Raw genomic sequence first — 26139 nt, forward strand, 5'->3', positions numbered from 1 at the left:
GTTTCCATCCCTCTGACTGCTCACCTGTTTGTGCTGAAGATAACCCGTTTTACAATGCAAGTTAATGATTCTCACCAGTGTACAAGGTGTACACCATGTGCTTGGTAGAGACAAAGACTTGGTGTGCCCCATCAAGCTTTCCATCAAGGCAGTCACATTAAAAAAAAAAATAAATAAAAAATAAAAAAATAAAAAATAAAAAAAAAATAAGGGAAATATGGAAAGCTGAATTTAGCAATTTTTTTGAACCCCACCTTCACACAAAAATCTTAAATATCTCTGTGGAAATATAAGGAGAATCTGTTATAATTTTTTTTTGCACTGGCAATTTTTAACAAAATCCGGAATAAAAGCAAGCCTGAGCCACAGTATTCCAAGCAAACCTCATCAGAGCAGACTGGGAATGGAGCTGTGCCAGCTGAACACTCCGTGATCCCCAGAAGCACAGCATACATGCACTTCTGTGTGACCTTCACAGACACTGCCATAGGCTCTACACCTTCAAAAATTCAAATAGTGCCTAAGGACAGAGATGTCAGTGTTCACACTTCTTTTGCAGTGGTTTTGTAATGGGAGACCTTTAATTTACTTCAGATTTTTTAGGCTTCCCTCACATTTTAAGAACCTTGCAGTTTAAATAAAGCAGAATGCAATTTGATTTAAAACTCTCCATTTCTTCACCTGCTGCCATTTGAAAGGAGGCACCTTCTATTTTGTATGGAATGAATGCAAACAAGTCTCATGAAGATCTTTTCCATCCTTTGAACAACCACCAATGAAACTCATGTCTGCATCTTTTTGGTCCTGAAATGCAATTTGAGGTCAAGCTGAACATTTCTTAATTAATTCAACTTTCAGGGCTTACAAGTCTAAATAAGTTTTACAATAGTTGAGGTTCTCTCTCGAAAAAATCCATCAGTAGCCATCTCAGAACTACATCAAGATCTTCCCTTGCACTTGGAGGAGACAATAAAGCAAATCATACCAAATCCACTAGTTATACCTGTGAGTGACATGTGGAAAGAGAGCTTGAAACTCACAAACCCTAAAGATTTAGTGGTTTGGGTTTTTTTTTAAATAGATGCATTCACTTAGGTGAAATCATAGAATCACAGAATATTCTAAGTTGGAAGGGACCACTAAGGATCACTGAAGTCCAGCTCCTGGCCCAGCACAGGACATCCCATCATGTTCCTGAGAGAGTTATCCAAATGCTTCTTGAACTCAGTCAGGCTTGGGGCTGTGACCGCTTCCTGGGGAGCCTGTTCAGTGCCTGACCACCCTGTGGGTGGAAAACTTTCCCCTAATAACTTCACAACATTTATTATCATGATTTTCAAATTCTTCTCCGAGCTCTAGGATGTGTCGTTGGCCTAGAGTTTCTTGGCTTTTAACACTGTAGTTCTGTAGATTTGAGTTCTGATACATGAAGGTTGTATATGATTACTCATGCATAAAAGTGAAATTAATCCAAGCTGCTCCAATTACAAGCTGTAATTCCAGTAGAGGGAGAAGTCATTAAGTTCCAGATTCAAGGGCATCCCTTTGGGGAACTTCCATAAACTTTAACTATGAGGGCAATAAACACGGACTGACAGCTCACATTAACTGAAATAATAAAACAGTGAGGTCATTTCTCTATAATGCTTATCAAAATTTTATCTCAAGTAAATGATTTATGGCACCCATCAGGGCTACTCCTCTTTCTGCCTCGCAGTCAGACATTCTCTTAAGGGGAGATACCTTTCAAAAAGAAGAAGAGACAATCTTCCCTGAATTTCTCAGCTGGCAGTCTCCAATAGATAAGATAATATTGCAAGCAGACACCGACTGCTTATTTCCACTCTGAGGGACTTGGTGCATGTCTACATGCAAAGAACATTTTTATTTCCCTTCTCCACTGGTCTGGTCATACAGAGATCAGAAGCCACAACCTGCTCTCCTGTCCTGAATACTTCCAGCACTACTACAGGCTCTTCAAGCATTGTTTCATTCAACCCAGAGATGGTGGTTTTCCAGGCAGAGAAGGGAAATCAAGCACAAGCAGTCTGTAAAAGACTTCACAAACTGAATTCCTGAATTCAGAAGAACCCTAAGGTACTTGTCTTAACACTGAAATGAGCTGGGCCACTGACTTCAACCACAACACTGAACTAGATTTCCTCAATTTGTGCAATGCTCAAAACTCCAGATTATTTTGACAGGAATGCTGGGGGACCCAGGAGTGCTCCTCCTCAGTAGCAGTTACATAAATCTACCAGGCGTTGATCTTTCCTTGTCTAGCATGAAGTCTGTCATCTGATACTGCCACCAAAGCTATTTCTCCAAAGTAAACTCTGTAACTTGCACAAGCTAACACCTTAGCCTGTTTATTTGCATTTTTCTTTAACGACTGCTGCATCTAAAATTCTATAGGCAAAGAAATTTTAAAAAATCAAACAAAAACAACAAAACCCCAAACCCTGCGTTGCACTTCCTTGTCTTCTTCTTTCCTGCCCACTGCACTTTACCATGAGGAAAAGGGAGAGCTCTATTCCAAATCAGGGGAGAGAGGAACAGAGAGGTCAGGAGATACACCCACATCCTGCAGATAGTCATTGCAGAAACAGCGTGAGAATCTGGATGTGAATATTAAAACAGTCACTAATTAAAACATTCAAATGCCCACACGTTTTTTTCCTTCTGATGTTCTTCATTATTGACACTATATGTGAAGCTGCATTTAGCAGCCCTTGTGGGTGGGCATAGGTCATCCTCTGCTTCTGTATATTCTATTTTCCCCATGAGAGGCTTATGCAATATCCTGATGTTCAAACAATAACGGAGTCATGGAAAATGTGCTCTCGCATGAAAACTTTAGGAGGGGGATGGGATGAGATGGAGAGCTGTCCCATTATACTCAAAAGTTTCAATTTAAACCAGCTGTACAATAAATAACTTCCTGCACTTTGCCACAAAGACGCTGCAAGGATACTCTCTGAAAACAAATATTTTTGGGTCAAGTGTGTATATCCACTATAATGATAACACTTCCTTCGAGCTCAGCAACAGCCACATGGGATTGTGCACAGCCTCACCATGTTCCAGTGTTGCTCTGCTCCAGAAGCAGGACCTGGCTTGCTGTCTCTCACCAGAGCATCTCAGCCTGCTCAAGTAGCTCTCCTCGATGTTAAGAGAGAGATGCTTCCCTTGGGAAACCTGTCTGCAATCTCTTGTCCTTGTGCCAGGGGGAAAGCCCAAGCCTGACTCCATGGCCACAGTACACGTACATGCCCAGTCCATACAGATGTTTTTATGTGAATTTCAGGATGAAATCACCTCAGTCTTTTCCCTTCAGCTGAATTGAGACCCTTTCTCTTTCCTTCACCCACCCATCTTTTCACATAACTTGTAGGAAATCAGTTCCTTTCAGCTTTCTATATCCTGTGAAAAATTTGTCCCCAGCAGGCTCAAAGTCTTAGAGGTCAGGGCAAAACACATATTTATACAAGGTAAAAAAAAAAAAAATGGAATTTTTGTGACTGGAAGAAACTCAGCTAAAAACAAATACTTCATGATCCATCACCATAAATGGAATGCTTTCTACCATATAAAGACACCCATGACCAAAACTCACTAACAAGACACCATGGTGCGCACAAATTATGCAGAATTACTATTATCTATTTTCAGATAATTTAAATACTTAAAGATAACTACTACACATTTCTATTTTATTAGATAATGCAAATTATTTGGGGTTTTTGTTTCTGCAGGGCACCACTTCAAGTGGTTGCTATGACCTAATGCAAATCTTCTGGTATTTCATATTTTCTCCTAGAAGTTTTGATGCCTACTGAAAGGTAACGATGGGGAAGTATCTCTTTTCATTTTAAGGTAAAGTTTTCAGTGACAACAGCCTAGGGAAAGCTTGAGAAATGTACCAGGAAAAAAACCCCACAACAAAACAAAACAAAGCACAAACAAAACAAAAGCTCACTAGACAAGTAAAAACAATGTTTGATATTAACAGGTTTATACAGTTTCATATTAACAGGTATATACACTCTAACTTCAAGGTTTCTTTCTCTCTTTTTATAACTTGGGGATGACATGGCTCATTCAGGCAGCTGTCACAATAATTCATAACATATTTGGCTGAAAGAGTGGAGTTATTTCTTTGCTATAAAACTTTTTGTGTTTGTTCCAAAATTTTCCATACACTTTTTTCCAGCTAAGGCAGTGGGCAAACATGCCTGATCAAACAACCATGCACAAATATACATTGCATATCTAACCTGAATCTGTCTGTCAAGTCTTCGGGGCTTCAACAGCTTTAGCTATGACAAACTGACTTTCCTCAAAATCCATTGTTTACCACAGAAGGGTTTTATAAGACACATAGAGCATCAATGCCAAAGAGAAGCCATGCTAGCACAGCATAAACATTTTCTAGCTCCTATAGTGGCAGCAGGATGCTCTGCTAGAAGATATCAGGCATGTATGACTTCTAATGACCCACAATAGCTGTGCAAGTCCTGCACCTCAGAGGCTGCGTTCCCTCTGGACTTCTTACCTTGATCCATAAAAGCACGGCAAATTGTTGCTGATCCAGGCAGCTCAGCTGTTCAAGACATCACAGTGAAGAAATGTACCATTAAATTACTTTTCCATGCACAGTTTATAGGTGCTGGTAGTCCATGCTGGGCTGTAAAAAAATGGGGGGATTGTTCCTTATGAGCTTTGTGCAGACAGCTTGTGTGAGTGTTAGACAAACACCATACAGGCTATGGCAAGAGAGCAAGGATGTGGAAATAAAAGCATCACTTCTTTCCTGCTGTCACATGCTCTGTGGCCATAGAACTTCACCAAATAGCCAGTCTCTATCTAAATTGAGGGGGTTTTAAACCCAGTATTTGCTATTTTTATCTTATGGATAAAAAGGGAAAAGAATCTTTTCCCCTTCATACTAAATGTCTGTACTGATTATCTCCTTACCTTCCTTTGAAATCCAGCATTTAGACTATTTTCTTAAAGGAGCAGGTCACTAGACACCCTTCAATGGTCCTGCTAAACAAGTCAGATGCCTTTTTATTTTTAGGGTATTTTTAAAAGAGCCTCTAGAAGTAGAAAGCAAAACCAACGGCAGCTACAAAACTTGTCAGCACAAAGACTAAAATGATCTCCAAAGCATGGCTTTAGGTAACCTCACAAATGTCAACCTCTGCCCTCTTGCTCAGCTTCTGTCCTCCAAAGCCACCATCAATATTCTCTGCAACCTGTCACTCCATTGATTTTCCAGCTTTCAGACTCTCTCAGCATTATCATAATGATAATAGCTATTGGAGATTTTCCTGCTATTCATTAATAATCATAAGCCATCAGTTGCTGAGATTATTTGAAACGGCAAATTTACAGAAAGTCCTTCATTTGCTTTTAGCAATTATCTCAGCTTCAGCTGACTGCTTCAGCACGATGAGATCCAGGAATCTTCAGATTCCTTCCTGAGGAGATTCAGTGTGCTGGCACTTCCAGTCCCCTGCCAGGGCTTTAGTGGTGATTATTTAGAATAAACCACAGCCACCTCTGGGCAATCTCCAAGGCTTTGGCCCTGCCTTAGCCCAGCCCCTCCTGGCCTCTCCTCCACCAGAGCCTCTCTGGCCACAGGTCCCTGCACACACACCTCTCCAGTGGTTTTCCCCTTTAGTCAGTTTTTCTTATCTGAGGAGAATTTTCTACCAGTGAAGCCATTAAAATTGGCTTATCCTGACTAAATCTTGATGGCAAAATGGAGCAGGTTTGCTGGCAAAGCATGAGGATAAGCTGACACAAAATTATCAGCGTAAAAATGGTGCTTTTCATTCCTGTTTGATGCAAGTTTTCAAAACAAGACATCAAATGCTCAGCATAGCAAACATCTGCAAACAACCAAAAGCAGGAACACACCTGGTTTATTGTGGAATTTACCTTAGAGCCCTCACACATAGGACAGAAATCACTCCATGACTGGATATAACAAATCACACATCAAACATGCAAAATAAAACCACAAAAAGAAGCCAATCTGACAAGATTAACATTCTCTCCACCTTTTTTTCTTTTTTTTCCCCCATAAAATCTCCACATGTTTTTCCTCATTTATGCTTATAAACCTCAGCTTTAAAAACACAGTGAGCATAAGAGTTTACATTTTATCTCCTCCCCTGCTGAAACTGGAGCCTGTGGTGAAGTGGAAAGAAGTGATGATTAATTATTAATTATTATTAATTATTATTATATATTTTATTATATATTATTATTTTATAAATTTATATATATTATTATTATTATATATTTATTATATATTATTATTATATAAATTATTAATTCACTGCCCCACACACAGAAGGATCAATCATCACCTTTGGATAAGCAGAGATGTTAGAGAGGGAGGGGGAGTGTGTGTGTCTCTGTGTGCATGGACACACACACACACATATATGGTAACAACTGCTTTTTCACTTTTCAAAACTATTTGCTTTGAGACTGGAACATTCTGATCCTGGCAAAATGACGCAACTTATTAGTGGCAAGAAGTGACTCAGTGCCTTGCACTATTTTAGAAAGCCAGAAAAGAGGACTGCTAACTCTGCTACTTCCAATTCGCACACACTTCCAAATTCAAACTTTATTATGGAAAAAAGGGGGAAAAAAATAGAAGTACAATGGAAAAAACATTCAAAATAACTCATAAGAAAGTACAAAGAACACTACAGAGCTTTCAACTTGCTCTTCTTAAAATGACCAGGAATGAGAAAACACCTGATCAACTATTTATTCTAATTAGCTCTGCTTTTGAAAACAGATCATGAGACATCAGAAATAAAAAATTAACAAAAAGTCTCCAGGTTTTCTCCATCCATAGCTCTTTCAATAAGCCAGAAAATGATCGATTTCATCCAACTGTTCATCCACGTTTCATAGAAAAGTAATTTCCCTCAGGTATTTCATGTGAGTAAGAGTGAAGAGGTATCCTCAGAGGTGTCTCCTCCAGGAAGCAGTTGTTTCTGAAACTGTGATGCATCACTGGCAGAGCACACACTGTATCAGGGCAAAAAAAAGAACATCCAAAAGGCTACTCTAGATTTGCAAAAGTAAAGGTGGGAAGTCTTCAGTTCACTTTACTGTTAATCCTATTTCTCCATAGGACAGTTTTGTCTGGTTAAACAAACTTTCAGAGGAAGCATTTTACTTATTTTATGCATATATGAAAAATACAGATAAATTTATACATGAAGGCTCTTTGACACAGTGGTCACAGCATTGTAGAGAGCTACAAGACCCAGCTTCCATTTTGAGTAACAACATTTACATAGACTAAAGTGGAACTTATTTCCCCTCTCAGTTTGCTTATCCCCAAAGTGGAACTCCTCGTGCCTACCCACTTTGAAAACCAGGCTTGAAAAAATATTAAAAAAGCACTTTTCTGGGTCTGACACTCCAGCTGTACCCCAGGCACCAAAAGGTGGTTTTGGTAACACAATTTATGACTGGTTTGTGAAGTGAAACAGGCTATGTTAAATGCAGGCATGTTTTAGCTTAACAACTACACACAGAAGGATTGTGAAAATTACTAAAGAAGAAAATAAATTTCCATCCCTAAATTCCGAAAAATTGTGGCACACATGTAGCCTTAAAGTTATTAAAGCAGTTTGGGTATTGTTTACTAAAGAAAAAATAAAAAAAAACAACAAAAAACAACAAGAGGGAGGGCTTAACATTTGCCATTTATTAGAGAATACAATAATGCCATAGTGTGTCTGTGTCATACTGCCTCTCTGTGCCCTTATGCACACAATCAACACAGAGATGCAGCCACAACACCTGAGAGAGCAGGACACTCCTCTCCTACCTCTGCAGCAAGAACCTTTGTAGCAAGTATTGAAAATACCAGCTAAGTATTTCTCTGCCAGCTATTTCCATAATCACCGTTTTTAGGTGGATTTTCCAGGAGGGATGGTTTTTGTTTTGAAGCCAGAGTAGTCTACATAATCCTGTAATTTCACCTAGAGTAGTTTCTGAGTTCACAACAGTGTCAATGTCATATGCAAGCTCTACTTCAACAAAACTCCCTGTAATCATGTTTGGTAGCTGTTTATGAAGAGAGAGAAACCAAAGTATGCCTAGAGAGAAGGAAAAATTAGGAGTAAGATAATTAAAGCAGAGATGGAAAAAAAAAACCAACCCAAACCTAAGGCTTGGAAAAAAAATAGAGAGGATTATTGTCTTACTTAAGTGATCCCCTGTATTGAAAAGAGATTGCAATCAGAAATCTGCCACTTATCCAACAAATTAGCCTGACTTTCAAAGGCATCCTTTAGCAGATGTGTGCCTTGAAGTAATCAGTGCACCCATTACATGGAAAGCCATTTATTGCAGGAAGCAGGATTAGACTGAATCAAGGAAACAAAACAAACTCCCCCTCAAAAAAAATAACCCTAATTAAAATCAGGTAATCTATCTTTCAGACAAAAGTATTTTCAACCTGAGGCATCATCTGGTATGAAATATTGAGAATAACTAGAGGAGTATAATTCAGGGATCTCTACAGTTTTTTTTTTCCAGTTTAAGCCTGAAGGTTTGTGAGTAAGCTGACACACTCCCTGGAAGAGACAAGGAGTGTGCTTTATGTCACCTCCAGTATCAGCCCCCGACTTTATAAATACATAAATTCATTATGCAATGCAAAAACTTGGTTTCTCACCAGCCAGGGAGGATGAGGGGTTTGTTTTCCAGATCTGCCATTGGCTTTGGCACATCACACCCTCTTCTGCCTCTCTTCTCCTCGGGGAAAGTCATGGGTTCAGAGCTGTCTGGGTCCTACAAATGGCCCCTCAGCACCCTAAAACTGATCTGGGGACTAAGAAATAACAGACTAGAAATGCAAAAGCACTCATCAGTACCGGCAGAGAGGAAAAACAAAAATAAAACAAAACACTTTTGATTGCAGTGTCTCATTCCTCACCTCATCATCATTGGCCTAATGGTTAAAATAAATTTATGTGAAATTCCCCTCTCTCCCATTCCAAATTGCAGCACTGCAGAACCCTGACCAGGTTATTTAACCTCTCCCTTTGTTTTTACCAGGGTTAAGATTCACATCACCTCAAGTCTGAAGAAGTTTATTTGAAACAAAGATGCTTTGAAGGAGAAGTAAGCAACAGAAAAAACACAAAGCACAAATATACAGTAGTGAATCAGCTACTCTAAAACAAAATACTTTTCTTTAAGAAAAATCAAAGATAAAATTTGAAGGTCAGATTTCTAAGAAGCAGCAAAAGAAGTGAACTCAGATTTTACCGTATCCCATTATATTTGGGATGCTCTGAAAATGAAGTTCACTAAACAGCAAGCTTACATATGAAGAAAAACATTGTTCCAAAAATGCAAAGTTTTACAAAAAATGTACATTTATGGTAGTTCAAACCTTTCAGATTTTGAAGGTTTTAAGTCTGATTTCTCTAATATATGGGCTGTTTTGGCCATTCCTGCTACTTCTTTGTGATCATTTGCTCAAGCATTCATCAAAGGCAGGCACTGAACATGGGAACCCTTTTCCTGCATGTCAAATATGCCCTAAAAATCCTAAATGGGTTAGCACATACAAACAAATGCATAAGAGAATGTAATATGAGCTTTTGGTCATTTGACACAGTTTGGAAATGATCACCTCTTTTCTTCAGCTGATTTCTTTCCATTTACCCAGTGAGTGCCCTGCCTTCCCAGCTTTCAGCTTCTCTGGTGAAAGAATGAATCCCAGGAGTTCTCTGCTCCAGAAACCCACACAGCCCCTTTCATTCAGCAGAACATTTGAATGGAAGGATGAGCATTGCTGGATGAACATCTTGTCTATGCCACAGTGTAATTATGATTCTTCTAAAAACACTGAAGGACAGAGCCATGATCTTAGCAGTTACTGTAGGATAGTTTTTTTTCTTGACTCGCACAAGAAGATGAAATGCATAGCACAAGAAGATGAAATGCATCCATAATCAATGTGTTTTATTCTTTGCATGGCTGCCATTTTCTTGTGATTTACAATGCTGGTCATTCAACCATTAGCCACAGATATTCCCAGAACATCCAGCATCTGAAATAACACATGGAACAGCTCTGTTTACCTCAAACTCCATTAAATTGTGCTAGACAAGACTGGTAGCAAAGGAAAGACTGTGAAAATGCAGGGAAAAGCACTTAAATTTATTGTCAATTCACAGATTGACGAATTCCAAAATTCCCCTTATCTGGAGTGGACCCCTGTAACAAACTCCACCCTGCACACACAACAACTTGTGCTCACCCCAAAGCTTTGCACCAGAACACTTTGCTTATCCATTAACATATTGCACCCCTTATCTTTAAAGTATATACATTACAATCTGACCTCTTCCCAGGAGTGAATTTTACACATTATTAATCATACATTATATATTATATTACATACATTATACTTACAATACATTATATATACATATTTTATACATTATTATGTTATACATTATTATGATTATACATTTTTAAGAATTCAGTAACTCAGTCCAAGTTAAAAGGGAGATTTCATAATCTCATGTGTATTCTTGCCCTGGCCTCTGCAAACAAGTGTCTAAACTATCATCTGCTACTCTTAAAACAACGACACTCCAACCTCTTCCTAACTTCTCTCCAAGCAGTGAAGTAGCAATAAGTCTGGACAAGAGCCCATTTCATTTTTTTACCTCCAAATGTCACATCAAGAAAAAAATGTTTTGTTTATTTTTCATTTTTGGTTCTGTCCATTCCCGTAATGGCTCTCATTAATTGCCAGGCTCCACCTTTCAATTGAGCAGCTCTGGTGTTTAACAACAGACACAAGGAGCTGGCCCTGTTAGTGTTTATCTCGGGGGCAGGCACGGAAATTTCCAAGTGTGTGGTGTCTGCCCTGGCCATTAGAAGGAAGAGTGAGGACATTAGTCTTTGTGACATATGGTATTCAGATGCACCCCACTGACACAGAACATAAACGGCCTCGGGGCACTGATGGCGAACTTCTGAAGCCACCGTGGTCCAACTGCCCGGCAATTTATCACTGTCTCACAAAAGCCATGTGCACTCACTCCCTCCTGGTAACCATCATTTCAAAGGGGCTGGCATGTCACTACCAAAGGGACAGTCAATAAATCTGGCAGTGCACTCCAAAGCTTTTTCCGAGCCGAGCGCTGTGTTGTGCTCTGGGTGAGGTGGGAATCAGCAGAAGAAGTTTTGTGTGCCCACCTCTCTCTGCCCCCACACTCAAATGCACATCTGGGAGCAAACATTAAAAAAAGAAACTTCATTGGAGGCAATGAAAAATGAGAGCCAAATGAAATTCTTACCTCTCATTTTGCCTCCATGCTTTGCAAATCCTCTCAAACTCCTTGTAATAATGTAAATGAAAATAGATGCAAATGCAAGCAGAAGAACCAGTAAATAATTGACTGTCTGATTACCGTTGTCTGCTTCTATGCAGAGCTCATTTGGTAATTATAAGGAGCTGCAAACAAGCTATATTGCTCTATGAATGCATTTAAAATCAAGACATTTGGGGGTTGGGGGGTGAAAAATATATTGCATCACATTTTCTGCACCATTGTTCTTTTTAGCTCTTATTTTGAGCTTAATAAATCTACTACTTCACTTATTTTGAGTTTGAGACATTCAAGTCAGATGAATATTTTTGCTGCTGCACTTAAGAAATGTGAAAATCATGCTGTTAGAGTCTGGCATGGCTTGTACTTCTTGTTTACCTTAATCTATAACTTAACAAACCCAATTTCCTTTCAGCTGTGTACAAACACCAGTGTGACTGACATGGGAAAATGACACATGTCCAGCTGCAAAACTGCTTAAAACACCAAAAACCAACTACACCAAAACAATTTCTCTTACAAGACAAAGTGTGCCTGCATTTCCAGACCCATTGGCCATTAGAAAGGCACCAGACCTGTGCAAAACAATTGAAGAAGCGTTCCCAAGATCTACTTTCTGAATAGAGCTGGGTATTTTTAATACTAGTTTGTAAGGACAAAACAGAACTAGGTTAATACCAATATAGAATAGAATAACAGGATTTTTTAAATCTCCTTAGGCCAATAAAGAGCTGTCACTAGGAACAAAAAAAAAATAAAAATAAAAAGAAACATTCCAGTTGAAACATCTTTCCTCCCATGCTCGGTGCTTATGCAAGATGTAATATATTAATAATTAAAGAAGAATAGATGAGTTAGGATTCCTACCTGTTTCTTTCCAGCTACCCCAAGCCTCAGTCTCCCATAGGCAGGTAAAAATTCAGAAATTATTCCATAACCAGTCTACCAAGACAGTTTTTTTAGAGAGGCTGAAGGGCCAAGCATGCTGTTTAAAGTGTGAAACAGCAAATATGGGAATAAAAGATAATACTAGCTACTTCTGTAATAGCATTTTAACATTAGACCTAAAGAATGGAGTGGAACCATAAGTTCATGCCCATGAGTTTTTCCAAGAAGGAAAAGCAAACAAACAAACAAAACCTGGAAGTTAAATACAAAATATTGAAAGTAAAAAAAAAAACAAAAAAGAACCAAAAAAAACCCCAAGTTTAGCTGAAGTTTACAGAAAAAAAGAAAAGTTATTTTGAAAACATAAATAAACAGATTTAGATTTAGGAAATGGCATTTTAGCATTCAAATTGTCCCAGCTTCTCTTAAACTGAACCTGAAGAGCTGCTGAACATCGAAATTCCTGATATAGGAAAAACACTACATAAGATACAAGGACACAAGTATTCATTTGTGCTGGCTACTACAGCTGCTTGAATATCCAAACTGAGGCTATCACAGCCAGAACTAGGAACAATTGCTTTAGCTTCAAGTTGTAAAGACTGTCCCAAATTCCCGCTGCAATCAGCGCTGGCAAGCAGAACCGCACCCTGGGTGATGAAAACATATCCCAGGTAAGTGGGAGGCTGCAATGACAGCTTCTACAACATTTTTCTTTCCAGCTGTTGTCCTCTCTACCAGAGGATGGCATCTTAGGAGCAGTCAGAAGAGGACTCTTCCTTTTCCTTGGAAGTTACAGGAACAATTTGACTGTAGCTCCTATTTATGGGTATCACTCTGTCAGAGGAGGAGGAAGTGAGAGGGAGGAGAGAGAAGGTGAGGAACGTTTCAGTTTGTAAGGCCACTGGAATTTATGTAAAACCCCATAAAACTAGCACAGATTTTGAAATACATTTTTATTGTCTATTTGTTTAGAGCAAGACTGAACTGCGAGCATGGGAATATTTCTTCTGTAAATCAGATTGTCCAGTAAGTGATCCAGGGGGGCAGATTCCAGTATTACAGGCTGGAGGTAATTCAAACATTTCCACAACCAGTGGACAAATCCTGGTTTGTTCAAGGCCCTATTCAAGGCCTTGAAAACACTCTGGAGTAGCATTTCAAATTACTTAGAAGACAAGGTCTTCTCCTTGAAAAACAGGTAAGTTACCAACCCAAGAAGGTTTTTTTGTTTACAAAAGAGATGTCACTCAAGACAAGTGGCAGATTCCAATAGCAGCCCATTATTTGTACATCCCTAGAGTACCAGAGAGATGAATTTTAAAGCTGGTCATCCCAGCATGGAGGGACAACCTTTTCTCCATGGAGAAATGGAAAGCACATGTGTCCTTCCAGAGCTCAACATTCAGTCACACTTTACAACGCCAAGTACAAAAAAAGACAACCACAAATACTCTGTTTGCTGATGAACCGGCACCAAAGCCTTGGAAAATTCTACAAATAGTGGCAAGGAATTTTGTGCTAAATAATATTTCTGTGGTGGAGATGAATCCAGTTTAAGGGCAATTAGAAGCAGGAAGCAATAAAGAAAGAGAGCATCAGACTCTGTCAAAAGTCTTTAACACCCAATTATCATAACTGTAAACAGCAGGAAAAAAAATTAAAATTTATTGAAATCAGGCTAGCACTGCATGCATCTCATCTAGGCTTTTTATTTCTGTGAAACTCCCTAGCATATCAATCTGCTTTAAGAAATGACTAATAAATTTTAATATTTCTCTTGAAGTTCATATTAAAGCATTTTACAGCAGGAGTTATTAGTTTATTACTATTAGATCAATATTAATATTGATTTGACATAATAAAGTTAGTGAACATTCATTTCCTTACTAATATGAAGACAGAAGAATGATGGGAAACAAATATCACAAAACATCATTAATAAATATTCAGTATACACCAGATTTTGAAGCTCTGCCTTCTCCTCATGAAGCAAGTGAGTCCTAAAAAAGGCAGAACTCCAATCTTAACTTCACTTGCTATTATGGTTACCTCTGGATCAAATGGAACATTCCCTTAATGACACAATAGTATAAAAATGACATTAGAAGACAAGAGCTGTGACAATATGTTTACATTATATTATACATCAAGACGAACCAACACCTAAAAAAAATGAGAGTATCAGCCTAAGGAGATTTCATTAACAGAGAAAGGATCCTACAGGGTAAAAACTTGTAATGCTTTAGTGTGGGAAGGTCATTTCTCAGCTACCCAATAATGCCCAGGTGACTGAAAAGCTCCTGAGTACTTTTGTGGATCTTGCTCAAAAGGTACCATTATAAAACACTTGCACTTCCTCTGCTTCCAGCCATGAAAACCAAGACATAAATCCAGTTTCCAGCAAAGAAGTCAACAAGCCTCTTTATTACCAATAAAATTGCTAGTAGCAAACATATAAACATATTTCTAAACTATTTCCTTATTTTAAGCCAAGTGCTGTAAACTAGTTAGCTTGATGGTAATTATTCAATCTATTGAAATCTATTTCTGCCTTTGCTGAAAAAATAAAGCTGGAGTTAAAAAAAAAAAAAAAAGAAAAGAAAAAAAATCTTAAATCCCAGCCTTGCAAGAGATGTGGATTTATTTTCCATGACAGCATGTGGGGTTTACTTGTGCAAGTACCACCAGAAGAAAATACTCAAGTCTGTACTTGACTCAGAGGCAGGACTAGTAGCATCAGTTTAAAGTGGCCCAACACTTTCCAAATTGCATCTCATTTTAAGCTGCAGGTGCAACATTTGATTCTTCCTTTTGTGCCTGATATTATGGATATGGGTTGAATGCTCACTGTGCAGATGACAGAGAAACACATTATTCTACCCCTGTGGAAAGCAAAATCTGCTTTCTAGTATGTCTTATTTCAAACCATGAATTTCACAGTTTGGAGGGGATGCTGTACTGCAGATGTCATTCTCTGCCCCTCTCACAAACTTCCCCAAAAGGGCCAAGTTGTAAAATCATGAAAGTAAAGCCTTGGGTGCCTTAAGCCCTGCAAATCCTGCCCTCCCAGGAAGCTGCCTGCTGCCAGGGCTGGGGCACACAGACAGCAACAACCAGCAGAAAGGACTTCTTTAACTCACCTGCTAGAAGTCTGCATTCACTCTTTAGGTACCTTTGATGCCTAAATGAAGATACAGTCCCATTTTGGTTCCACACCAAACCCGTAAATTTATCTTTAACGCTTATGAAATTCAGTTTTGACAACAAGGGAACAAATACACCAACTTGGGATGGCCACATAAATAATTTTAGGAATTAGTGCAGAAAGCAGGTTGTGATTCAAGACTTCAGCACATCCAAACTCTCTCCTCTGCTTGCTGCATGACCTCAGACAAGTAATGCTGCTCATTCTTTTAATACTTCTGTTCTCTTACAATTTCCTCTGACAAAAGGAGGATAGTGAATCAGATCTCACCATTTCGGTAGATATCAAATGCTGTGGAAAATGGACTCATACGTGAAAGTGAGAGAATCGAGGTTCTTATGGTTGAAGTGGTCAAGTGAAAATTAATCCCATTGAAAAGGGGGCTGACTGTAACATATTTGCTAGCATACAGACCCCAACTTGCTTACATGTCAGAATCACTTGGAGCAACAGAAATTTTACAACCCGACATCTTTTCCCTTGGGTTGCTGATTATTTCTTCTGACATTCGCACAGCTCTCTTTCCCTCTTGTGCTGAGGAAGAGGCACCTGTGTTTCTCCAGTCATTTATAATATTCAGATTCTGCTTTTGAACTTTCCTTTGCCCCAGTTTCTTGTCATCACTGCTTAGTTATCAGCATGGGGAAGCGAGCAAGTAGCTTTCTCTCTTCCCTCAGGCAATACCATTGCTGTGCTTTGATTTGCGTCACAGAGACAAAAAAAGTAGAACAGCTGCAGCCCTTAATTGCAGAAACCACGTATGTGAGGCCAAGCTGCAGTTTCACTGCTGCTCTTTCAGCTAGAAAAATTATTAAAGGCCCAGTCCTGCTTCCCCAAAAACATGTTTCCCAGCTTGTACACTGGAGCAGTACACAATTTTCAGACAATGAAATATAGTACAAAAATAAAAACATCGATACTTTTAAGAAGAATAGAGACAAGTTTCAGAAATGCACCCCTGTACCAGGTACATCACCTGAGTGCTTCCCATAAGTCTGTTAAGGGAGCAAATCCATCACTGCTTGTCCCTGCTGTCCAGACCTCTCCCTGGAGAAGATGGATGGGCACAGACACTTTATTCTGCTTGCTGAGGTGAGTTCCTGTAGTGGGAAGGGGCAGGAGTCTGGGTTGTTCCTCAGGTGCAGGTAGCATTACGTTAATAAAGATGAGATCTAAGAGTCCCATCTGGCATTTGCAGTGAGGGGGACACCAGCAGCTTTGGCAGTACATCCCAGGTTCATGGGAATGTCTTTCCCCATATTTGAGCCCTAACTCTTTCACACACATTCCTTTTCACTCCTTTTACACATCCATAGGTGCACTCCCATAACGAAACAAAGAGTGGCTTTCATTAACTGAGCATGGAACTGAGGAGCTTGACTTGCTGGGAATTCCCAAACAGTGAAAGCTGGTCACCATGATCCAGCCTTGGCCAGGAAAAAAATTACTATGGCCAGACCAATACTGATCTGAACTAGAAAACACACGCAAAAACTTATTACTTTCAGCTTCAGCATTTAATACCTTTTCCTACTGAAACACTTTCTTGCAGGTATATAATCCCTCTGGTTGTGAATGGCTGTTTTCGAGGTTTTCATCAAGATGATCATCTCCTTCCACACTGTCCAAGCTACCAGATGGTCCCAGAAAGTATTTTAAGATATAGTTTGTTTACTCTGTAGAGCATTAAGACAACTTTATACTGAGAAGGATCATCATCTGATGATTTTCTGCTTCTAAAGAAAAGAGCAGTTCTGTAATGGGCAATATTCTAATACATTAAAATTTTGGGAAAAGGAGTCAGGATATCAAGGTGGGCGGTGCAAACATGAAGAAAGAACACAACACACTAAGAAAGAAAGAGCCATCAATTAGAATCCTAAACATGGTAATAATTAATTACATTAGGAAGAAAGCTTCCAGCACCTCAAGGCCTTAGGAAATCACTACACAAATTCAGATGCAGAATTCTTTCAGACTGTGCACCCAAAGCTTACACCTGCAGTAGCCATGTGCTGGTGATGCAACAGCTGGATAAATCTATTCCCCCATCCAGCCTCCACCAGCTGACTCAAGAACAGCAAGGAGCATAAGGAATTTTTCATTTTACTGCAATCATATGTGTGTTACTGATGCTCACACAGCCCTGCTTTCATGAGGAAGAAAAACCAAAAATAAAAATGTCCCAACTTAAAAGAGTGCCCTGTTCTAGTGGTATTTACACTGCTGCAGAAACGTAACGTGGACTGTTCACCACCAAATTCCCAGGAAAACGCAAGCTGTAAAAGGTTGTGCTCACTTTAACTTCTTGACCAAAAGGTAAAACTCTTCTAGACAACTCTGCAGTTTTGTTTGAAAACTATCTTGGGCCTGATGAAATTTGTCATTTTACAAAAAACACACTTATTACCTTGAAAAAAAAAAAAACAAACCTTGAGGCACTGTTTCATTGGTTCAAAGAACATAAAAAAATCCCTAAGTCACTAAGATTTGGTTTGGCTGGAAATTCCATAATTATTTTCTCTACATTACTTGCTTGTGCTGGGTGAATATGGTGAAGGTTCTGATCTTTACTGTCATGTTCTCAGCACATCCAATCCCACTTCTCAGGAGAGCTCAATTCTGCCATGAGTACAGGGTGCTCAGTCAAGAATACAGTTTTTTCCCTGTTCAAGGGCATTGCTTGACCATACCAAATAGCTCTGGCTTAAAGCACAGACCTGTCCATTTTTATGAGTACTCATTTTGGTGCCTCACAATTGAGCTGTTTGCTCAAGGCAGTTACTATGGCTTCTGCTCACGAACATGCTTTGTTTCTCAATCTCCTTCCAGGAAATAGGAAGTAACAGCCTGACAGCAGAAGGGAAAAGAAGACAGCAGAAACCTCTGTAGCAGAGCTATCCTCACACATTTGCTTCCAGGCCTAGCTGTACTTTTGGGCTCACAGTTGCTTATTCCAATCCAGTTTTGTCACGGGAAATTTTGAAAGACATGGAGAATAACAATGTTTTTCACTTATAGTGAAATGTTCTGAAAGGCAAGATGCCTGGTGGTTAATTTTCTCCTTTTGGTAAATATGCATATAGCCTGTCCTGTTTTTGACTCGAATGATATTTGAAGTATTTTTAGAGGCAACCACTGGCTAGACCAAACATTCTCCCTTTCCTGAAATAGTAGCTCTATTTTATACTATCTGAAGCATCCTGGCTTTCCCCATCCCAACTGCAACTCAGTTCTGCTGGTCAGAGCTCTTCCCCACATCTTCAGGGATGCTCCCAATTCTACACAATCAGCCTTTGGCTACCAGAGCTCTATTTCAGTCAGACAATCCAGCTTCTGATCTCTGGCCAAAAGAGAAACCAATATGATGGTATCTCTACTCATCCCAGATTCCTTGACAAAGAGATGGTCCTAGAAAAATGAACTTTTTGTCCAGCACAACCAGCAAGAAGAGATGTGTAACAGGACAAGTTTGTTCCTCCATGGGCCATGAAAATCTTACACCAAGGATGGACCTGACTCTGAAGAGCACTGTCTGAATTCCATGTGGGTCTTTCAGATGAGTACCTAATGTACCTTGATTTCATTCAAGTTTAACGAAAGCATCACAGAAGAACAAGGTGTGCATGCTGGAAGGGCACCAAATGGTGACATGTTTGTACTGCTGTTTGGCTAGAACAATACAGCATTTATCAAAAGTTAAACATTAACTCAAAACAGGGCTTCTGAACACTTTCTGTCACAGTGCAAATTGCTGCAATACAGCATGAAGTTCCATACAGAGGAGCACACACAATGGAAGAGGTAAAACAATTCTGCTGATTTGACCCAACCCTTTTTGCTCTGTTTTCTTTGTCCCTCAGCATGGGAAGAGTGGGATAAGACTATTCCATGCTTGTCTTAAAGAAGATAATAAATTACAACAGCATCTTTTTCTGTTTGATTTCACCCTTAGTTAAGAATTAAAAAAACTAATAAAGATGGTGGTACAACAGAGAAAGTAATTGACTTTGGATTTATTAGCCCTGTGGCCTTGATCCAGCTTCAGCTTTTATATCTAGATGCCTAAACAGAAAGAAGAGTCAGGGAAAAAAAAAGTTACACAGTCCAAACAATTGTCTGTACAGCACATATCTGTAAAGTGTCAACCAAATGATCCTGCTTCTGGATGGTGAGGAATTCACCCTAGGGCAGCAGACTGTGACCTAGGCACCAGAAGTTTAAGGTCCTGGGATATAGAAACCCTTCTACTGCCATTTCTCAGTTTAGAAGGGCAGCAGCCTGTCCCAAGAGGGGTTATAAAGCAGCCCTGCCACACAAAATCTGACTGACTTTTTTTCCTAGCATGGAAACTTTAAGACTGCTATTGCTTTAACACTGTCAGCTGAGGGATGCTGATTTTCAGGAGTGCTCCAGCAAGCGTTCAAGGAATTTAGTCTTTGCTTGAGCCAATTCTTGAGACACACATGCTCCCAGCCTCCATAGGCTCGGGATTGGCCGGAAATCTCTGAAAAAAGGGGCTGTAACTTGCATGTTCCCTCTTACCACCACTGCTGCAATGTTTATGTGTCCATAGACAAAACCAATATACAATGACAAGTCATCTAAGACTTCTCCAGGGAGAAAAATGACATGGAAGCCTCCCCCACCTCCCAAAGGGTACGGACTGGCAGATGGACAACTGTAACTGAGACGAGCATGAAGCTGAAGAGCTTTTCCAAATGTCCTGGCTGTCCTGCCCTACTGCCAGTGGTGTGTTCCTTCCTTTGTGTTGTCATCTGATGCAGACTCGAAGGAATGGGGCCATCCACAGAACTCAAGCAGCACAGAAATGCACTTAACAGGCGCCATGGAGGCACTGAAATAATTACCTATCGTGCAAGGTCACAATGTGCTGTACTAAACCTTCCATGTATTGTAAACAGGCAATTTCTGCAGGACAAAAGCACAGGCAACATTGTTTTGCTCACCTATTCTAGTGGCCTCACCACCAGAATCATTACAAAACAGGATACGCGATTAGAGAGGGAAATAATCTAAATTTCGTCCTCAGGCCACGGGCTCTCCACCCCTCCTTAAACCTGAGATTAAAACTCAGGTTCTCCCAGCAAGCACAGTGGTTTCACTTACACAGGGCTCGTGTTCCTGCCATCTGCCCACCACACTGGTGGGGAGGTTTGGAAAAGGAGAGAACAAAGCAGGGCTTGTCTCTCTCCACCAGCCAAAGAGAAGCCTGAACTGGCACCCAGCAGGCAGTCTCTACATCAACAACCAGGCAGGAGTCTGTGAAGGCTAAAAACAGCAAGAGATCTTCTTTCTAAGAAATAATTCAAACAGAGTTGAGGCTACAGCAAGAGCTGGAAAAGGGCCTATTGAAAGAGTGGTGGGGAGGGGGGAAAGACCCCATCAACCACATGTGTGATGAAACTATGGCAGGACAGAAATCCAGCTGACATCCAGCAGGAGCCAAAGATTTATTCACACCCCTTTCTGTAGAGCTCCTTGACTTACAGCTACTTTAAGAAACCTCCCCTAATTCCAGGTAATGAGTGGCTAATGGCATTTCCAGGGAGGATTTGTCAGTGTTACGTATTTTTCTGTTACAGCAGGTGGGAAGACAGCTACTGGGAAGAAACCATAACTAAAACACAAACATATTTGTATGAAATGAGTTAACATAGACAACAGCTCTGTAAGAGGAGGATGAAGACTTCCAATATGATCAAAATCTTATGCAGAAATGGAAATTCTTTACTGGGAACTTGGAAGAGGCACTCAGGCAATTGTTATCTCCCATTCAGTTTGAGGTTGGGCAAGCAGCTAGAGCTGAAAACACCAATTTCAGACAGTTTCTCAACAGTAGAAGTTGATACAGCTGTGATAACAGGTGTCTGTGGTATTAGTGTAAAATAAAAGTCTTTGAACAAACTAAAAGGAAATTTCCAAAACCAGACTTTATGTCAAAGAAAAACAAAAATAGCACAGGGTGCTCCATCACTCCCTCGGCTTGGAGTCTACTTTATTTTCCAGTGGGTAGGGGGACATAAAACACTAAAAGTCTTAGAATTGGATCCCACAGAACACAGCATTTCTGAATAGCTGCTAACAATCTGGAGATAAGCCCTAGGTGGATGTTTAGTAAACAACAAACAGCATTTCCAGCTGCTGGAATAAAAATCATATGTAACACAAACCAAGCAGAATACACACATTGATTTTACCATTTCAAGGGGATTCACAGTCTACTGAAACACACAGCTTCTTCATCAAAGATATCAAAGTTATCCAAGATAGAAAAAGAAGGTGTGACTGCACACTGGAAAGACCTAATTGTTTAAAGGGAAAAAAAGCAAATAAGAAGTATTAAAAGAAGCAATAAAATTGAGAACTGAAGTGAATCTTGTAATTTTCAGATCAAAATAAATTAACGTGGTCTGAAAATTAAAAACATCCCAGATTAAAACTCAGTCAGCCACACCATTAGTGCATTCCTCCCAGACCGAGTGGTCTGAGGAATTTATAAATTTGGCATGGTATAAAATGTGCTATTCCTGGCAAGTCCTGGAAACAGGGGGAGTGAAAAGGCCAGGAACACAGGCAGAGCAGCAGGGCCAGCTTCAAGAGCACAGCTATGGGCTGCTTGCTGGAATTTCCAAACCTTCTAAGTCCCAAATCCAGAGCACCAAAGAGGGTTAAACAAGCTGTGCTAATCAGCCTCCCCTTGGATCAATCTACACTTCTGACACATGCTGGGATTTACAGGAAATCCACAGCAAGTTTAGTCATGTAATATTTATGGCTAGCAACATATAGTCTTTTTTCATTCATTTAATTAGGAAGTACGAAAGTCAGTTCTGAACTACAAAACACTACAACTTTTCATTTTCCTTGCTAAGGAAACACTCATGAAAAATGAAAAAACAAAAAATATAAAAAACGCAATCAGAATAACAAAGCAAACAGAAAATTCTTTTCCCTCAAGGGAAGGGAGAGACTTGCAAGGCATCTGTCACACACAGCAGCAAAAAGGTAGATAGCAAAGAAAAAATGAAAGACACAAAACCATACAAACTTCCAAACTACCAGGAGGGTTTGGATAGAAGGATTCTTGCAAATGACCATATCTGCCCACAGCAATGACATCTACACTGGAGAAACAAAGCTTTGCTTGGTTGGGCCTGATTTTTTTAATATTTGGAGTATTCATTGAAGCTGTTTCTTCACATTTTAGGAAGAACACCTACATATTAGCAAAAGGAAGGAACACACTGCAAGTACACAAAAGAAGTCTTCAACTGAATTTCCAAGCAAAGACAAATGAAAAATTACAAAGTTACTGGTATCTGTTCAAACATCTACATGTCAGAGCATATTAAATGAACCAACTCCATCACACTATTCCAACTCAGTTCACTGCCACAGATCCAATCTCCATCAACCCAGGAGTTTGTGTCAGCCTTCATGAGTTACTCTTAGACATTGATCTGGGTCTCTGTGACAGAAAGGAGCTCTACCTGTCACTCATTAAGGACTGAAGAAGTGAGAGCTTGACTCACAGCAGTCCCCTCACTCCAGCAAAAGAAGTAGAAGTGCTGCACTGTGCTTGGGAACAGCTTTGCCCTGCTTCTCTACAATTAACTAAATTGTTGCCCAAGATAATCTGGGCCTAAACACTTATTTCTTACTGAAAAGTATGTTGTGCCTATGATAGCTGCTCCTGTTCCAAAATCTGTCCAAGAGAGATGAGCCACCTTATGGAAGTGCCTCGTGACAGTCCTTGGCTTGAGGTGTGAGGATGAGGAGCCGTGAGTGATGGGCTGAAGGGAAATCTGTTTTCAAAAAGTGTTCTCATCAAAAGATGTTTTAGAACCAGCTCCCCAGCTGCTCCTGACACAGAGCAAAAACCCAGGGAGAAACATACAAAACATCTGCCTCAGAAGACAAACAAGGGAACCTGAACCACTGCGGCAAGAAAATATTCTCCAGCTTCCTTCTGCACCCCAACCACGTTAGCTCTGCCAGCCCCTTGGAATAGCTGGCATCACATCCCACCCCATCCTCTCCATTCCCTGAAGATCATAAGAACATCTTTGATTTGCAGAAGGTAGAACATATGTAGAAAGAAAAGATCCTTTAGGTTTAGCAGCTAAGGAACTTCTAAAATTCTCAGTTTCTAGAAGCAAGGAAAGGCGAAGGGAATGGGATGAATCAGAGGTGCAGCACAGATGTAAAAGCAGAGTCACAAAGAAGAAAGGAAGGAAACAATAACCAAAGAATAAATTTCTTCCAAATTCACACATCCTAATGCTGCCCACTTCCTTTGCACTCCCTCAGTTGAATTTTTGTTCATGTAAATAAACACGTGCAATGGGAATTCAGCTTAGGACCTTGCTCCCATTACTGTAGCTTGTATTTAATTGAAATGTGCAATCCCATGGAAGTCCAAACTTTAACCCATTTGGGTGGAGTGACTATTATTACAAGCTTCATATTTTTCCTAAAGCTCCAGCTGCTGGAACTGCAAGACTCCGTGAGAATCCAAAGATCTCTGTTGCAGGATTTTTGCTTTGTTTATTTTAAAAGATAACTTAAGTTCTCATGCTTGTGAAGAAATAAAAATAAATAAAAAGAAAAAGCTTAAAATCATGACTTGCAGGTTTATTAAAGGCTCAGAAACCAGAAGAGGAGAGAAAAAAATACTTTCCATCTTTTACAAAAAGCTTAGGATTCTTTTCCTTTCCTAACTGCTAACTCCTTTGGGTTTTTATTCTGCGACACTTTCTCTACAACAACTTTTTTTGCAGAATATATTTATTCCTCAATAAAGTGATAGGTTAGAGGGCCGATTCTTCCTGTAGCTTTACTGAAGGTGATCATATTTGATGAGTCCAAAGTCATTTCTCTTCCATGCATATAAGAAGATGTAAAATTATTTCAAGGGTTAGTTTCAATCACAGTGCAGGAGAGGAGAGGGAAGAGACAGATCTGCTACAAGACTCCTTAGATAAAATATAAAAAGGTAACAAAACATTTATGTAGCCTCAGAACAAAGAAACAGGCCACAGTCTGTCATCAGGTTTGTACCTATCACCTAATCAGTGCAAACAATAAACAAAAGCCTGGACAAGCAGAGAATATACTTGACTCTCCATGGGCATTTTTCTGGGAATTCACCAGAATGCCTCATCTGCAATACCAACACCATTACTGCCAAGGGAGAACACCAAACACATTGCCTTAAAAATTGCTCCAAAACTTTTTAACAATGATTTCAAACTATTTTCAGACTGTGCTTTAAATGTCATCACCTGGTTCATGTGCTTTAATTTGTTTTTGAAAGCTCTCTGTGGAAGTAGGGGAGCAGCTTTGTGATGCAAATGTGCTTTATGTGGTAGCACCAGATGACCACATCAGCACCACACCGTGCACCAGACCACCTGTATCCCCTCCACCAGAAGAGTAAAGTAGTTGTCAAAACTAATTTTCTTCATAGACATTACTCTGAGGTATACTTTGTCCAGCTCTAATGTTTTTATATTTTCATGGAGAAAAATCAATTTATTTTTTCTAAGCAGTTTCCAGCTTCAGGACTCTCAAGTTACAGAACTGAAGCCCAACAAGCAACACAGGATCATTGGTGATAAAGATGAGAGACAGAATGAAGTGCAAGCAAGACAGCACACTTGTGTGTGTGTAGGTATTATTATATTAAGCTATGCATAAGCACAACTTGTCCAAATTAAGTTTTCAGTTAAACTCCTATTACTGAAACACAGATTATGTGCAGTTAATTAAAAAATACCTTCCAATAATTCTCACTGAATAAAGCAAACTACAAATGGAGACATTTACTGAAATTCACTCAGACCACTGTGCTGGCTAAAGAGGTTAAGCGTTGGAGAAGAGGGCAGAGTGGTGCACTGCCATCTCACTGTCATGCTGCAATCCCAGAAAGCCTGGCTGGCTGAAGAGGAGCTACTCAGTTCACAGAGCTACTTCAAAATAATTCCATCCGCTTTCAAATCTGCTGCGAGGTTTCCTCTCCCTCCTCTGCAGTATCAAATGCTACTGACCACAGCTGGAAAAGACATAAAATGAAATGGAGCCCTGTCTCCTACCACTACAAACCCACTAATGAGAAGTTATTAAAAATATCCTATTCATTTCACCCACAAGAACACTTCCCCAAAAAATTTATTGTCAACGTAGACCTTAGCCTGAATGGTAAGAGTCAGTGATCAAGCTCAGCCTTTTCTACATAGATTGCACCACCACAGCACAATGCAAGCAGCACCCATTCTTGAGGATTCCTCAGGTTTTTTTAACATGCCTAAAGAATTAACAATCAATTTCTTTCATCTTCAGTGCAATAACTGCTCAGGACAAAGGAAGAAAGCAAGGAATTGTTTCATTTGGCATTCTCTTGTATCAGTACATTTACCAAACAGCTCTTACGTAGAACTTGTCATGGTGATTCATTTTATTGCATCCAAGCCTGTTGTACTGCCCCAGTAGGTATTCCAGCTACAAATGAGTCATAAAACCCCTGAATGTGGTGTTTCGTAGAAAAGGCTGAATTCTCCATCAAAGGAGTTTCAAGAAAAAAATTAGAAGAACAAAAAAGAAAGCCCCATTACTTGG

General features: G+C 39.7%; 1 protein-coding gene across 2 annotated transcripts in view; it reads right to left on the minus strand.

Annotated features, from left to right (window-relative positions):
- Nucleotides 1-26139, minus strand: part of PDE3A (phosphodiesterase 3A) — a 219944-nt gene that overhangs the window by 152201 nt on the left and 41604 nt on the right. Inside the window, exon 1 of one of the 2 annotated variants that reach the window (XM_058852944.1) lies at nt 4556-4650. The exons of the other annotated variant lie outside the window; for it this stretch is intronic. The gene's annotated coding sequence lies outside the window, so the exon portion shown is untranslated. Of the gene's footprint in view, nt 1-4555; nt 4651-26139 lie in introns of those variants that run through there. 2 annotated transcript variants of the gene reach the window in all.

The sequence above is a fragment of the Poecile atricapillus genome, chromosome 18 (genome assembly GCF_030490865.1).
Source record: "Poecile atricapillus isolate bPoeAtr1 chromosome 18, bPoeAtr1.hap1, whole genome shotgun sequence".
Classification (NCBI taxonomy): Eukaryota; Metazoa; Chordata; class Aves; order Passeriformes; family Paridae; genus Poecile; species Poecile atricapillus.